This window comes from Eptatretus burgeri, unplaced genomic scaffold (assembly GCF_056783735.1).
Source record: "Eptatretus burgeri isolate ZD-2024b unplaced genomic scaffold, Ebu_testis_v1 Ebu_testis_scaffold_355, whole genome shotgun sequence".
NCBI classification, from domain to species: domain Eukaryota; kingdom Metazoa; phylum Chordata; class Myxini; order Myxiniformes; family Myxinidae; genus Eptatretus; species Eptatretus burgeri.
The window spans coordinates 39274-49867 of NW_028222304.1; the positions used below are offsets into that span (position 1 = coordinate 39274).

Here is a 10594-nt window from a genome sequence, read left to right on the forward strand (position 1 = left end):
AAAGAGCAGAGGATACAACGCCAGAAAGGAGGCGGTACAAGAAAGACAGACCACCAGCCTGTCTGTAATGGGAAAGTGAGAGGCCCATAAGACTCAGCTTCGAAGAGGGACATTCCAATGATCTTGAAGGCCTTGTTTCCATGGCGTCAAGCTGAGCAGGTTGGAGATCGGGGTGCCAAGGAAGGACTTTGCATGATACAGGATGGCCATTCGGGACTGCCTTTTGAGGCCAACTTACTCAAAATTCAGATAATCAAGATTCAGTTTGGAGACATTGACAAAAGCTAAGGTAGAGAATGAATGAAGGAATTAAGCATAAAATGAGTTCATGATTTTTCGTGAGTTCATGAATAAATGAGGCAGAATGAATTTTTTTTTTTTCGAGTGAACAAATATAGCTAAGATGAAACAGAAAGGACGACATATCCATATTAACGAGACAGGCACTTGGGAGAGCGGAAACCTCTGCCACTTAATTCCTGATCCATGAGAAAATATAGAGCCCAACACATTTTTTTTTAAATCTCAGACTGTAGATATCCTTTTTTTACCCTTTCTCTCAATGGTGAAGAATCACTGAACATATTATCAGATCCAGACCCGGATCTTCAGCAAAATCTAATAAGTTCGTCCTTGTCACACATCGAATCTGTCCGCAAAATTTCACCCAGATCCGTTCACAACGTTTTGAGATATCCTGCACACAAACAAACAGAGATAAACAAACAAACAAACCAGACAGAAAGGGGTAAAAACATAACCTCCTTCACCGTCGGTGGCGGAGGTAGTAAAGTTGGAATGTCCTTCTATCCATCAGTCCCCTAACTACTCCCACAGTTTTGGGGCAAGCCACGTCAAACTTTCTGTGGAACTGTTTGGGGACCGAACGGATGTCCGAAGGTGGGTGGAAGGTTTCATAACATTCTCAACACAATTATGATTGTAATTTTCAATCCAAGAAAGTGTTTTGCATCCTCCCTTTTGTGCCGGCAGATTTGCCTGTATTGGTCGTCACGTGAGAATGAAGTCTGTATTTGTTTACCTCACGAGTGAATGTATAAAGTGTCTATATTTGTTTTACTCAAGAGTGTGTGTATAAAGTGTCTATATTTGTTAAACTCAAGAGTGTGTGGTAAAAGTGTCCACATTTGTTGAACTGAAGAGTGTATGTATAAACTGTCTCTATTCGTTTAACTCAAGAGTGTATGGAGAAACTGTCGGTATTCGTTTAACTTAAGAGTGTATGTATAAACTGTCTATATTTGTTAAACTCAAGAGTGTTTGTATAAACTCTCTATACTTGTTTAACGCAAGAGGGTTTGTATAAAGTGTCTATATTTGTTTATCTCATGAGTGTTTGTATGAAATATTTTTGTTCGTCTTTCGGCTGCTCCCATTAGGGGTCGCCAAAGCGGATCATCCGTAATGATCCGCATTCTGATTTGGCACAGGTTTTACGCTGGATGCTCTTCCTGACGCAACCCTGGTCGCCTCATACGACACAGGGATAAGGATTGGGTTTCGCCATGATTCCGGGCTGCCCTACACCCTCTCATAGCGTGGCCCAGTGCAGAGCTCCCTTCCCCAAGCGATGCTCGAACCCAAGCCAACGAGTAGCCGCATTACAGGTGCACGCCACGACGCCCGGTATTGTTTGTATAAAGTGTTTTTAATATGTCTATATTTGTTTTACTCAAGAGTGTGTGTTTAAAGTTTCTACATTTGTTTACCTCAAGAGTGTGTGTAAAAAGTGTCTATATTTGTTTACCTCAAGAGTGTGTGTAAAAAGTGTCTATATTTGTTTACCTCAAGAGTGTTTGTATAAAGTGTCGATATTTGTTTACCTCAAGCGTGTTAGTATGAATTGTTTATATTTATTTACCTCATATGTGTTTGGATAAAGTGTCAACATTTGTTGAACTCAAGAGTGTGGGTATAAAGTGTCTATATTTGTTTACCTCAAGAGTGTTTAGATAAAGTGTCGAAATTTGTTTACCTCACGAGCGTTTTTATAAAATATCTATATTTGTTTTCCTCACGAGTATTTGTGTAAAGTATCTATATTTGTTTACCTCAAGATTGTGTGTATAAAGTGTCTGCATTTGTTTAACTCAAGAGTGTTTGTAAAAAGTGTTTATATTTGTTTGACTGGTGAGTGTATGTATAAACTGTCTATATCTATGTATAATTCCAGCAGTGTGTGTGTGTGTGTGTGTGTGTGTGTGTGTGTGTGTGTGTGTGTGTGTGTGTGTGTGTGTGTGTGTGTGTGTGTGTGTGTGTGTGTGTGTGTGTGTGTGTGTGTGTGTGTGACCGCTGTTTCTTGACAACCTCTGGTCTGATCTAATTGAAACTTGCCAGGAATATTGCTGGGGACCTGAGGATGTGCCTTTTCAAGGTTTGATATTAATCGGGCAAGTGCTTCCCAAGTTATGGCCATTTATTTACCAAACCAATGGCAAGACACGTTGTTGCGTGAGTGTGGCCGATGGTGAAGGGAAGGACAGCCACGTTCCCCATTACGGGTTACAACGTACGGGCTTCCGGAGAGTGATGACTTGGTGTATTCTAATAATTTCTCGATTTCTTATGCGCATTTATAGATAAACACAATGACCCAAGTTATGATCGTTTTCATATTAGACGGTGCATAAATTTGGGGAACTTCAGAGGTAGCTGGTATGCTCCGAAGCAGGAAGTAAATTATTTTTTGCACGTTTTTTATCTCCTCTTTCCTCTTCTCTTTATGTTTTTCCTTGCGATGACATTGGGAAAAGGCAAAATACGTTGGAGCCAATTGAATAATTGGCCATTAAGAATAAATTGCGAATAATCGTAACTGCCTAATGCGAACTTCCAGACAGTGAGGACTTCACTTCCGGAGAGTGACGATTACTGTATTCTTTCTCGATTCTTTCTTTCTCTATTTCTGTACTTTCTCGATTTCTTTCTCGATTTTCTCAAACCCAATACCCCAATCCAGTCAGTGACGATTACTGTATTCTTATCGATTTTTTTTTCTTGATTTATCGACTTACTGTGTTCTTTCTTTCTCGATTTCGGTACTTTCTCGATTTTTTTTTCTTGATTTGTCCACTTACTGTATTCATTCTTTCTCGATTTTATTAAACACAATGCCCCAATCCAATCGTCATTTAAGAGAGCGAAGGAACGGCCTGTGTGGTTGCTGTTTCTGGCACGCGGTTTGAAAGTTGTTTTTTTTTGCATGTACGGCCATGCACGAACGGGCACATGAGAGCGGAGGAACGGCCTGTGTGTTTGTTTATGGAATGCGGTTTGGAAGTTTTTTGTTTTGTTTAGTTTGCACCTACGGGCACGCACCTACGGGCATGCACTAGTTTATTTAACTCATGAGTGTATGTATAAACTGTCTATATTTGTTTAACTCAAGAGTGCATGTACAAACTGTCGAGATTTGTTGAACTCTTGAGTGTGTGTATAAAGTGTCTGTATTTGTTTCACTCAAGAGTGTGTGTTTAATATGTCTTTATTTGTTTAACTCAAGAGTGTGAGTTTAAAGTGTCTATATTTGTTCACCTCAAGAGTGTGTTTATAAAGTGTCTTTATTTGTTTTACTAAAGAGGGTTTGTATAAACTGTCTAGATATGTTTATCTCATGAGTGTATGTATAAACTGTCTGTATTTGTTTAACTCGTGAGTGTATGTATAAACAGTCTTTTCTTGTTTAACGCAAGAGGGTTTGAAGAGACTGTCTATATTTGTTTATCTCATGAGTGTATGTATAAACTGTCTATATTTGTTTAACTCAAGAGGGTTTGTTTCAACTGTCTATATTTGTTTACCTCATGAATGTGTGTATAAACTGTCTTTATTTGTTTCCCTCAAGAGTGTGTGTATAAAGTGTCTGTATTTGTTTAACTCAATCGTGTATGTTTAAACTGTCAATATTTGTTTATCTCATGAGTGTATGTATAAACTGTCTATATTTGTTTAACTGAAGAGTGTATGTATAAACTGTCTATATTTGTTTAACTGAAGAGTGTATGTATAAACTGTCTATATTTGTTTACCTCAAGAGTGTATGTATAAAGTGCCTACATTTGTTTAACTCAAGAGTGTTTGTGAAAAGTGTCTATATTTGTTTCACTCATGAGTGTACGTATAAACTGTCTATATTTGTTTAACTCAAGAGTGCATGTACAAACTGTCAAGATTTGTTGAACTCTAGAGTGTGTGTATAAACTGTCTGCATTTGTTTCACTCAATAGTGTGTGTTTAAAGTGTCTATATTTGTTTAGCTCAAGAGTGTGTGTTTAAAGTGTCTGTATTTATTTACCTCAAGAGTGTGTGTATAAATTGTCTTTCTTTGTTGACCTCAAGAGTGTTTAGAAAAGCGTCTATATTTGTTTATCTCACGAGTGTTTGTATAAAGTGTCGATATTTGTTTACCTCATAAGTGTTTGTATGAAGTGTCTATATTTATAAATCTCAAGTGTGTGTGTGCGTATAAAGTGTCTGTGTTTTGTTTCACTCAAGAGTGTGTGTTTAATGTGTCTAGATTTGTTTAACGCAAGAGTGTGTGTATAAAGTGCCTATATTTGTTTCCCTCAAGAGTGTGTGTACAAAGTGTCAATATTTGTTTCACTCAAGAGTGTGTGATTAATATATCTATATTTGTTTCACTCAAGAGTGTGTGTATAATGTGTCTGTATTTGTTTAACTCAAGAGTGTGCGTTTCAAGTGTCTATATTTGTTTAACTCAAGAGTGTTTGTATAAAGTGTCTTTCTTTGTTGACAACAAGTGTGTGCATGAAGTGTCTATATTTGGTTACCTCAATAGTGTGTGAAAAAGTGTCTATATTTCTTTAACTCAAGAGTGTTTGTATAAAGTGTCGATATTTGTTTAACTCAAGAGTGTGTGTTTAATGTGTCTATATTTGTTTCACTCAAGAGTGTGTGTTTAATGTGTCTATATTTGTTTAACTCAAGAGTGTGTGTATAATGTGTCGATATTTGTTAAACTCAAGAGTGTGTGTTTAATGTGTCTATATTTGTTTAACTCAAGAGTGGATATATCATGTGTCGATATTTGATTAACTCAAGAGTGTGTGTATAATGTGTCTGTATTTGTTTAACTCAAGAGTGTGTGTTTCAAGTGTCTATATTTGTATAACTCAAGAGTTTGTGTATAATGTGTCTATCGTTGTTAATCTCACGAGTGTTTGCATCAAGTGTTCATGTTTGTTTACCTCAGAAGTGTTTGTTTAAAGTGTCAACATTTGTTAAACTCAAGTGTGTGTGTGTGTGTGTGTGTGTGTGTGTGTGTGTGTGTGTGTGTGTGTGTGTGTGTGTGTGTGTGTGTGTGTGTGTGTGTGTGTGTGTGTGTGTGTGTAAAGTGTCTGTATTTGTTTCACTCAAGAGTGTGTGTTTAATATGTCTATATTTGTTTAACTCAAGAGTGTTTGTATAAAGGGTCTATATTTGTTTAAATCAAGAGTGTGTGTATAATGTGTCTATATTTGTTTAACTCAAGAGTGTGTGTATAATGTGTCTATATTTATTTAACTCAAGAGTGTGTGTTTAATGTGTCTATATTTGTTTAACTCAAGAGTGTATGTTTCATGTGTCGATATTTGTTTAACTCAAGAGTGTGTGTATAATGTGTCTGTATTTGTTAATCTCACGAGTGTTTATGTTTGTTTACCTCAGAAGTGTTTGTTTAAAGTGTCAATATTTGTTAAACTCAAGTGTGTGTGTGTGTGTGTGTGTGTGTGTGTGTGTGTGTGTGTGTGTGTGTGTGTGTGTGTGTGTGTGTGTGTGTGTGTGTGTATAAAGTGTCTGTATGTGTTTCACATGTCTATATTTGTTTAACTCAAGAGTGTGTCTTTCAAGTGTCTCTATTTGTTTACCTCAAGAGTGTGTGTATAAAGTGTCTATATTTGTTTACCTCAAGAGTGTGTGTTTAATGTGTCTATATTTGTTTAACTCAAGAGAGTGTGTATAAAGTGTTTATATTTGTTTACCTCAAAAGTGTTTGAACAAAGTGCCCATATTTTTTTACCTCAAGAGTGTGTGTTTAAGGAGCCTATATTTGTTTAACTCAAGAGTGTTTGTATAATGTGTCTATATTTGGATAACTCAAGAGTGTGTGAATAAAGATTCTCTATTTGTTTACCTCAAGAGTGTTTATGTAAAGTGTCCATATTTGTTTACCTCATAAATGTTTGTATGAAGTGTCTATGTTTGTTTAACTGAAGAGTGTGTGTATAAAGTGTCTGTATTTGTTTAACTCAAGAGTGTGTGTATAAAGTGTCTGTATTTGTTTTCCTCAAGAGTGTTTGTATAAAGTGTCTATATTTGTTTAATTCAAGAGTGTATGTATAAAGTGTCTATATTTGTTTACCTCAAGAGTGTGTATATAAAATGTCTATATTTGTCTACCTCAAGAGTGTGTGTATAATGTGTCTTTATTTGTTTATCTCATGAGCGTTTGTATCATGTGTCTATATTTGTTTACCTCATGAGTGTTTGTATGAAGTATTTTTTTCGTCTTTCGGCTGCTCCCGTTTGGGGTCGCCAAAGCGGATCATCCGTAATGATCCGCATTCTGATTTGACACAGGTTTTACACTGGATGCTCTTCCTGACGCAAGCCTGGTCGCCTCATACGACACAGGGATAAGGATTGGGTTTCGCCATGATTCCGGGCTGCCTTCCACCCTCTCATGGCGTGGCCCAGTGCAGAGCTCCCATCCTCAAGCGATCTTCCAACCCAAGCCTCCGAGTTGCCGGATTACAGGTGCACGCCACGACGCCCGGTGTTGTTTGTATAAAGTTTCCATATTTGTTTAACTCAAGAGTGTGTGAAGAATGTGTCTATATTTGCTGACGTCACGAGTGTTTTTATAAAGTGTCTGTATTTGTTTAAATCAAGAGTGTGTGTATAAAGTGTCTATATTTGTTGAAATCAAGAGTGTGTGTATAAAGTGTCTATATTTGTTTAAATCAAGAGTGTGGGTATAAAGTGTCTATATTTGTTTCAATCAAGAGTGTGTGTATATAGTGTCTATATTTGTTTAACTCGTGAGTGTTTGTTTTAAGTGTCTATATTTGTTTACCTCACGAGTGTTTTTATAAAGTATCTCTATTTGTTTTCCTCACGAGAATTTGTGTAAAGTATCTATATTTGTTTACCTCATAAGTTTTTGTATAAAGCGCCTATATTTGTTTACCTCATATGTGTTTGTATAAAGTGCCCATATTTGTTTACCTCAAGAGTGTGTGTTTCAGGAGCATTTTTTTGTTTAACTCAAGAGTGTTTGTATAATGTGTCTATATTTGTTTACGTCAAGAGTGTTTGTATAAATTGTCTACATTTGTTTTCCTCATATGTGTTTGTATAACGTGTCTATATTTGTTTAAATCAAGAGTGTGTGTATATAGTGTCTATATTTGTTTAACTCGTGAGTGTTTATTTTAAGTGTCTGTATTTGTTTACCTCACGAGTGTTTTTATAAAGTATCTATATTTGTTTTCCTCACGAGTATTTGTGTAAAGTATCGATATTTGTTTACCTCTGAAGTGTTTGTATAAAGTTCCTATATTTGTTTACCTCAAGAGTGTGTGTGTATAACTTGTCTATATTTCTTTTATTCAAGAGTGTATGTTAAAGGAGCCTATATTTGTTTAACTCAAGAGTGTTTGTATAATGTGTCTATATTTGGATAACTCAAGAGTCTGTGTATAAATTGTCTGTATTTGTTTCACTCAAGAGTGTGTGTTTAAAGTGTCTATATTTGTTTACCTCAAGAGTGTGTGTATAAAGTGTCTATATTTGTTTAACGCAAGAGGATTTGTATAAACTGTCAATATTTGTTTATCTCATGAGTGTATGTATGAACTGTCTATATTTGTTTCACTCAAGACGGTTTGTTTCAACTGTCTATATTTGTTTACCTCATGAATGTCTGTATAAACTGTCTATATTTGTTTACCTCAAGAGTGTGTGTATAACGTGTCTATATTTGTTTAACTCAAGGGTGTGTGGAAATGTGTCTATATTTGTTTATCTCATGAGTGTATGTATAAACTGTCTATATTTGTTTCACTCATGAGTGTATGTATAAACTGTCTATATTTGTTTAACTCAAGAGTGTATGTACAAATTGTCAAGATTTGTTGAACGCTCGAGTGTGTGTATAAACTGTGTGTGTTTGTATCACTCAAGAGTGTGTGTTAAATATGTCTTTATTTGTTTAACTCAAGAGTGTGTGTTTAAAGTGTCTATATTTGTTCACCTCAAGAGTGTGTGTTTCAAGTGTCTTTATTTGTTTTACTCAAGAGGGTTTGTATAAACTGTCTATACTTGTTAAACGCAAGAGGGTTTGTATAAACTGTCTATATTTGTTTACCTCATGAATGTGTGTATAAACTGTCTATACTTGTTTCACGCAAGAGGGTTTGTTTCAACTGTCTGTATTTGTTTACCTCATGAATGTGTGTATAAACTGTCTCGTGTGGGTATCTTGTGTCGATTTGTCCCCACCACATTTCCGCAGGGCGCTCAAGGTCCGACAACAACCCCCCTTCTGGTAAAACTACCAAAATCACGAATCACTGCTCACCTTCACTCTTTCATTCCTCAATTTTCCCACCTTTGGAATAAACTCCCTCACTCTATTCATTCCAATCTTCCCTCCAGGCCTTCAAAACAGCTGTTCATCACCACCTCTTATCATCCCCCATTCAAATCCTCGATCTTTTCTTCCCCCGATAGTCCACCCAAACCCAACCCGTTCAAATTCCCTGCTTTCCTTCCTGAAAGTCCCTGCAATGTCTATCTTCTATTCTCCATGTTACCCATCCCATCCCACAGATCCCTCTCCCTTCCACAGATCTCCTAATGTCTCTGTTCCCACTGTTTTGTCATTCCCACTCCCTCCGCTCTTGTCTCATGCCCCTGTTGCTGTGTCTTGTTTGTTAGAACTCACACGAGCCTCGACGAGGTATACCAAAAAAATGAAATAAACCCCCCCCCAACACGCACGAACACAACACAACACAACACAACACAACACAACACAACACAACACACACAACTCACACACCTCCTCTCGTCTCTTCTCTCCTCAGGTCACCGTCTGAGAAACGGAGGGTCGTGCAACTGACTCATGATATTCATTGATGGTGGCGCTGTTGACGGACGGGTGACGAAGGGTACTTGTGGAGGAAGGATGTCATCTAATCTCATGTCATGTCATGTCATATCATGTCATCTCTCCTCACCTCTCCTCCCCTCTCCTCTCATTTCACCGTCAGAGAGACGAATGGTGCGCAACTGACTCCTGGTATTCCTGGGGGTGGCGGTGGCGGCGGTGGCGTTCACGGACCCATGACGAAAGAAGGGTTCTTGTGGAGGAAGCACATCTCCTTGCTTCTCTTGTCAGGTCACCGTCACTTCTCTTCTCTTCTCTCTTCTCTCCTCTCCTCTCTTCTCCTCTCTTCTGTTCTCTCTTCTCTCCTCTCTCGAAGCACCCTCGCCCCTCTCTTGTGTCTTCTCTCTTCACCGTCAAAGAGACGGATGGCGCTCAACCGACTCCTGCTATTGCTGACGGTGGCGGTGTTGAGGGACCGGGGAAAAACGGTACTTGTGAAGAAGGACCTGTCCACCTGGTGACAGCGGTGATATTGACAGACCGGTCACGAATCAGGAAGGGTCCTTGTGGAGAAAACCCCTCTCTTGTCTGCCACCTGTGTGCTGTGTTCTTTGTGCTGTCCTCGCCCTCCCTTCGTCCGCTCACGCTCGACACACGCCCGTGCGACGGGGACCTTGTGGAGGACCCCGTCCCAAGCTGTTACTTGTCATGCAACATCGAGCACACCGCAAACAGCCACGAGACCGACAACCGCACGCAGCAACCTAAAGACGTTCGGTGCTCGCCGGTCGAGCCTCTGCAGTCGGAAGCTGCTCAGAAGGACTAAAAAAAAGCAAACGAAAAAACGCAGCAGCCACGACGAGAGTACACTCGCGTGAAGCACACAGCACCTAGAGACGGTCAGTGCCGGCACCCACGTCCGCATCGCCCTCGGAGGCAAGCGCCTTTCGCGCTTCGCAGTGCACCGGTGCACCGTTCCACCGTGTATCGCTCGGACGAAACATTAGCTCGAAGGATGACTTTCAATAGATCGCAGCGACGAAGCTGCTCTGCTACTTACGACACCCCGAGCCGTAACCAGGTCGTTTACGAGTCATTCGGCGCATGGCGCCCCACCGTCGTGCTGTGCGAGCGGCGCTCGGAGAGGGTCGCGCTGCAAGATTCATCGGGCGACCCTCGAAACCGATGCCGTGCGGAGGACCGCGCCGGAAGCCGCCCTCCGAAATTCAACGGAGGGGACCGCCGGCTCAAGAGTCGTATACGCTGTCCCGGCCGAAGCCCCACGCGCAACAGTATCGCCGTGCCCAAGGAGGGATTCTGACTTAGAGGCGTTCAGCCATAATCCCTCAGATGGTAGCTTCGCGCCGCTGGCTGCTCAGCCAGACGCACGCGCCAAGTGTCTGAACCCGCGGTTCCTCTCGTACTGAGCGGGGTTGCTGTCCCGGCGACAAAAGCATCAGT

General features: G+C 39.7%; 1 long non-coding RNA gene across 2 annotated transcripts; it reads left to right on the forward strand.

Moving 5' to 3' along the window:
* The first annotated feature begins 1370 nt into the window (after window positions 1-1370).
* LOC147007276 (uncharacterized) lies at window positions 1371-10348 on the forward strand. 2 transcript variants are annotated; one of them, XR_015054294.1, is made up of 3 exons: window positions 1371-1628; window positions 6601-6777; window positions 9111-10348. It is a non-coding gene; the product is annotated as an uncharacterized LOC147007276 (long non-coding RNA). The 2 variants fall into 2 exon arrangements; XR_015054295.1 differs by lacking the exon at window positions 1371-1628 and adding an exon at window positions 2568-2979.
* The last annotated feature ends 246 nt before the right edge of the window (window positions 10349-10594 follow it).